The sequence below is a fragment of the Salmo salar genome, unplaced genomic scaffold, assembly GCF_905237065.1.
Source record: "Salmo salar unplaced genomic scaffold, Ssal_v3.1, whole genome shotgun sequence".
Taxonomy (NCBI): domain Eukaryota; kingdom Metazoa; phylum Chordata; class Actinopteri; order Salmoniformes; family Salmonidae; genus Salmo; species Salmo salar.
In genome coordinates this window covers 35,450-41,677 of record NW_025547519.1, presented here as the reverse complement: position 1 = coordinate 41,677, position 6,228 = coordinate 35,450, and the positions used below count along the sequence as shown (strand labels likewise).

Here is a 6,228-nt window from a genome sequence, read left to right as displayed (position 1 = left end):
CTAAGTGACCCCAAACTGTTGAACGGTAGTGTACATCTACATCCTCCCATGTTGCTGAACCACTGATCAATAACTCCCTATTACAGGAAAAAACACTATTTCCATTGGTTGTTAGTACTGTACTGACCTCTCGTCCTCTGTCTCTCTCGTACTCTGCCTTGTGTATTTATCTTCAAAATATTCTTATAGTCCCAACATAGAACCAAATAGACTTCCCAAAAATAATATGGCATTTACTTTATTTCACATTTATTTAATCAGATATGTCAATTGAGAACCAATACGCATTTACAATGACAATCTGAATGAAGAAATACTAATATCAATCTATTTAATAATTAACATGTTTGAAATATCCCAATGATATAGTGAACAACATTTAGGGGTTTACACTTGCATTCAATCAATCTTAAGTTCATAATCAAAACATTTTTTTTTTACTCTTTTAATCCGATTTTCGACATGATCATGTCTTGAGCTGGAAAAAACATGTAGACCTATTTTTCAGTATGATTTCATTCATACAATATTATTTAATGTAGAATGAACAAAAACACAATTTCTCAATCAAAAACATAAGTCAGAACACAGCCTCTCTATTCTCTCATGTGATTTCAGGTCCTCTGACTGGGAAAATGTCTTTTCACAATGAGAGCAGTGGTATGTCTTCTCCTCCTGTGTATTAGTCTGTTGGAAAGGCTTTTCTCCTGTGTGTGTTCTCTCATGCTTTTTCAAGCTCCCTAACCGGGTAAAACTCTTTTCACATCGGGAACATTTGTAAGGCTTTTCTCCTGAGTGTATTCTCTCATGCGCTTTCAGGCTCCCTCGATGGGTAAAACTATTTTCACAATTGGAACAGTGGTAAGGCTTTTCTCCTGTGTGTATTCTCTCATGCTCCTTCAGGCTCGCATACCACCTAAAATTCCTTCCACAGTGTGAACAGTGATAAGGCTTCTCTCCAGTGTGTCCCCTCTCATGTGTTTTCAGGCTCCCTAACTGAGTAAAACTCTTTACACAGTGGGAACAGTGGTACGGCTTCTCTCCAGAGTGTCTTCTCATATGTATTTTCAGGTTCCCTAACCCAGTAAATATCTTTCCACACTGAGAGCAGTGGTAGGTCTTCCTATCTTCTGTGTGTATTTCTTCATGTTGTTTCAGGTACCGTAACTGGGTAAACCTCTTTCCACACTGGGAACATTGGAAACTCTTTTCTCTTGTGTGTGTCCTCTCATGCTCTTTTAGGTTCCCTAACTTGGTAAAACTCTTTCCACAGTGGGAGCATTCGTAAGGGTTTTCTCCTGTATGCGTTCTCTCATGTACTTTCAGGTTCCTTAACCACTTAAAACGCTTTCCACACTGGGAACAGTGGTGTTGTCTCGCTGGTTTGGGCGTCTCTGGGTCTGGTTCCCCTAAAGGAGTCTCCCTGCTGTCAGAGTGAGAGTCTGGTCCCTCTCCTACCAAAGACAAACAGAGTTTTTAGTTAAATATTAAACAGAGAACTGAATTAAACCTCCATAAAATAAAACTGTCTTCCTGTGAGGCTAGATTCCTCAAAAACCTGAAGTCAGTTTTCAGAACATTACATAATTTAATAAAAACTTGGTGGCCGCCCTAATAATAATAATAATGTAGAACATAAAATCTAATCTTTCTCACATGTTTATAGGCTGAGCAGAGCTCTACAATAGGGAAAGGGGGATACCTAGTCAACTGAATGGATTCAACTGAAATGTGTGTCCCGTATTTAACCCAACCCCTCTGAATCAGAGAGGTGTGCGGGGCTGCCTTAATAGACATCCACGTCATCGGCAGCCAGGGAACAGTGGGTTAACTTCCTTGCTCAGGGGCAGAATGACAGCGTTTTTACCTTGTCAGCTCGGGGATTTGATCCAGCAACCTTTCGGTTACTGGCTCCTACCTGCCAGGCTACATAATGTCGTATTTTAGGCTGAGCAGAGCTCTATAATAATAGATAATGTCATGTTTATAGGCTGAGCAGAGCTGTATAATAATAGATCATGTTTATAGGCTGAGCAGAGCTGTATAATAATAGATAATGTCATGTCTATAGGCTGAGCAGAGCTCTATAATAATAGATAATGTCATGTTTATAGGCTGAACAGAGCTCTATAATAATAAATAATGTCATGTTTACAGGCTGAGCAGAGCTCTATAATAATAGATAATGTCATGTTTACAGGCTGAGCAGAGCTCTATAATAATAGATAATGTCATGTTTATAGGCTGAGCAGAGCTCTATAATAATAGATCATGTTTATAGGCTGAGCAGAGCTCTATAATAATAGATCATGTTTATAGGCTGAGCACAGCGCTATAATAATAGATAATGTCATGTTTATAGGCTGAACAGAGCTCTATAATAATAGATAATGTTTATAGGCTGATCAGAGCTCTATAATAATAGATAATGTCATGTTTATAGGCTGAACAGAGCTCTATAATAATAGATAATGTCATGTTTATAGGCTGAGCAGAGCTCTATAATAATAGATAATGTCATGTTTATAGGCTGAACAGAGCTCTATAATAATAGATAATGTCATGTTTATAGGCTGATCAGAGCTCTATAATAATAGATAATGTCATGTCTTCAGGCTGATCAGAGCTCTATAATAATAGATAATGTCATGTTTATAGGCTGAGCAGAGCTCTATAATAATAGATAATGTCATGTTTACAGGCTGATCAGAGCTCTATAATAATAGATAATGTCATGTTTACAGGCTGATCAGAGCTCTATAATAATAGATAATGTCATGTTTCCAGGCTGATCAGAGCTCTATAATAATAGATAATGTCATGTTATAGGCTGAACAGAGCTCTATAATAATAGATAATGTCATGTTTATAGGCTGAACAGAGCTCTATAATAATAGATAATGTCATGTTTATAGGCTGAACAGAGCTCTATAATAATAGATCATGTCATGTTTATAGGCTGAACAGAGCTCTATAATAATAGATAATGTCATGTTTATAGGCTGATTAGAGCTCTATAATAATAGATCATGTTTATAGGCTGAGCAGAACTCTATAATAATAGATAATGTCATGTGTATAGGCTGATCAGAGCTCTATAATAATAGATAATGTCATGTTTATAGGCTGATCAGAGCTCTATAATAATAGATAATGTCATGTTTATAGGCTGAGCAGAGCTCTATAATAATAGATAATGTCATGTTTATAGGCTGATCAGAGCTCTATAATAATAGATAATGTCATGTTATAGGCTGATCAGAGCTCTATAATAATAGATAATGTCATGTTATAGGCTGAGCAGAGCTCTATAATAATAGATAATGTCATGTTTATAGGCTGAACAGAGCTCTATAATAATAGATAATGTCATGTTTATAGGCTGATCAGAGCTCTATAATAATAGATAATGTCATGTTTATAGGCTGATCAGAGCTCTATAATAATAGATAATGTCATGTTTATAGGCTGAGCAGAGCTCTATAATAATAGATAATGTCATGTTATAGGCTGATCAGAGCTCTATAATAATAGATAATGTCATGTTTATAGGCTGATCAGAGCTCTATAATAATAGATAATGTCATGTTTATAGGCTGAACAGAGCTCTATAATAATAGATAATGTCATGTTTATAGGCTGATCAGAGCTCTATAATAATATATATTACTATTCCAGTCAGTGTTATAGGCTGATCAGAGCTCTATAATAATAGATCATGTTTATAGGCTGATCAGAGCTCTATAATAATAGATAATGTCATGTTTATAGGCTGATCAGAGCTCTATAATAATAGATCATGTTTATAGGCTGATCAGAGCTCTACAATAATATATATTACTATTCCAGTCAGTGTTATAGGCTGCAGTTGATCCATTGTTAATAACGTTTTGTTGGTGTCCCACTTCATCTCTAAAGTAATAATGGACATTACTATCTCTCTAAATTATATTTTTTTGTTTAGCCACACCTTTCCTTCAAAATTGTTATTTTGAAGACTTACAAACTGTCCTTTTGCTATTATGTTCAGTCTCCCCAAAACACTTGTCCTTTTGCTAATATTTTCAGTCTCCCCAAAACACTTGTCCTTTTGCTAATATGTTCAGTCTCCCCAAAACACTTGTCCTTTTGCTAATATGTTCAGTCTCCCCAAAACACTTGTCCTTTTGCTAATATGTTCAGTCTCCCCATAACACGTGTCCATTTCATTTCAATAATGCTTCTTATTGTAACGGGCGTCGTATAGAGGGGACCAAAACGCAGCGTGTTGAGTGTTCATTATTATATTTATTTACTCAAAACACTAATGACAAAATAACAAAAGGAAATTATCAACTTACAGTTCTGTCAGGTACAGAGACTAAACAGAATGCAACTGCCCACAAAAACCCAGGAAGAAAAACCCCTACTTAAATATGATCTCCAATCAGAGGCAACGAGGACCAGCTGCCTCCAATTGGAGATCAACCCCCCAAAAAAACATAGAAAGAGAAAACCTAGAACTAACACATAGAAATAGAAAAACACAAAACACCGCCTGTCACACCCTGACCTACTCTACCATAGAAAATAACCAGTTACTATGGTCAGGACGTGACACTTATTTTATGTATTTCTCCAACATTATTTAGAAATCTGCTTTTTGTGGGTATACACACTCTACGCAAGGCCTACAATGGACACACGTCAAAAATTTCATTTATAACATGTTTGCGATTCTGTGAGACAATTAAGTTGTGATTTTGTGGTGGGGGGACTCTGATGGTATACACATGTTACAGTTAAGTAATAAGGCCAGAGGAAGTGTGGTATAGGGCCAATATAGCACGGTTAAAGACTGTTCTTAAGCACGACTCAACACAGAGTGCCCGGATACAGAACTTAGCCGTGGTATATTGGCCATCTATCACAAACCCCTGAGGTCTCTTATTGCTATTATAAACATGTTACCAACATAATTAGAACAGTAAAAATACATGACATACCCGTGGTATACGGCCTGATATACCATGGCTGTCATTTTAAAATGTAGCTTTAACATTATATTATAACATGAATTCCTATAGTACAGAACAACATTTTCAAGTATAGAATTTCAGTAGCATGCTGCTTTAAAACAACACGTTCGTTCAAAACCTTTGGAGAGTTAGAGCCCGTTTTTAAGACAGTACTTACTGATGGTAATCAGATCTCCTGACTCCTCTGTCAATATGACCGTTATCTCTCCCTTTCTTCACTCCAAAAACTGCATCCTCTTCTTTCTCTTCCTCCTCTTCTTTTACAGTAACATCCTCCTCCTCCTTCACTCTGAACGCGTCTTCCTTCTCCTCTTTCATGACAATGTTCTAGCCACAGAGCTTCTTTCTCCGTCCAGCAGACCTATCCTTCTTTAGTAGGCGAGGAATACATCAGTGAGCTCATGGTCGGGGATGTTAGCTAGCTAGTTAGCATGAGCGACTAGTTTAGTGCTAGGCTAACTTATCAAGCCAGCTAGTTGACTAACAATGTACCTATAACATTTAAATGGGGGCAATTAACTAGATGTCAGAAGTATATTTAAAACACAGAGGCAAATATGCACAGAAACAGTCTAAATGTTTCGGCTGTTGGCTACCAAGGTGGCTGACTCGCTGTTGTTGATCCGTTCCGTCCACTAGATTATACGTCACGCTGCAGCATCGCCTGAAAGACGCACATCGCCGTCTGCTGACTGGAGGGAGACGCAGTTAAGATTGTTTTTTTTTTTGCACACAAATTTATTTTTCATTCCTTTCATGAAATAATAATATTATATTGAGACGTTCAAATAGAGCACTGCATATTTTAAGTGAGAATTTAAAACATACTATCATTGTATTTAAGGCAGTTTCATATTCATATTTATTTTTATTTTATTATTATTTAATTTTTATTATTTTTTTTAGTTTACAGTAATGTATTCGCTAACTATTATTATTTTTTTTTGTAGTTTTTTAGTTTGCACAGATCTTTATTTAACTTGTTGTAAATAACAGTAACATGCAAAACATAAACATAACATAACATAACAGCCAGAGGGAATCCAAAGAAATTAGAGAAAAAAAATATATATATTATATCAAATCAAATACAGACATATATCGAATACATTTTTTTGACATATTGTTTTGTATACGTTTTAAAGATTCTACGTACTGTTCCAAATCAGATAAAAAATTAAGAAAAGGGGCTTTTTCTTCATAAATTTTG

At 36.0% G+C, this 6,228-nt stretch overlaps 1 long non-coding RNA gene across 1 annotated transcript; it reads right to left on the bottom strand.

Annotated features, from left to right (window-relative positions):
- Window positions 1-222: 222 nt before the first annotated feature.
- Window positions 223-5,706, bottom strand: LOC123731944 (uncharacterized). Its single transcript, XR_006762933.1, has 2 exons — window positions 5,176-5,706; window positions 223-1,454 (listed from the first exon to the last, which is right to left on the bottom strand). It is a non-coding gene; the product is annotated as an uncharacterized lncRNA (long non-coding RNA).
- Between the last annotated feature and the right edge of the window lie 522 nt (window positions 5,707-6,228).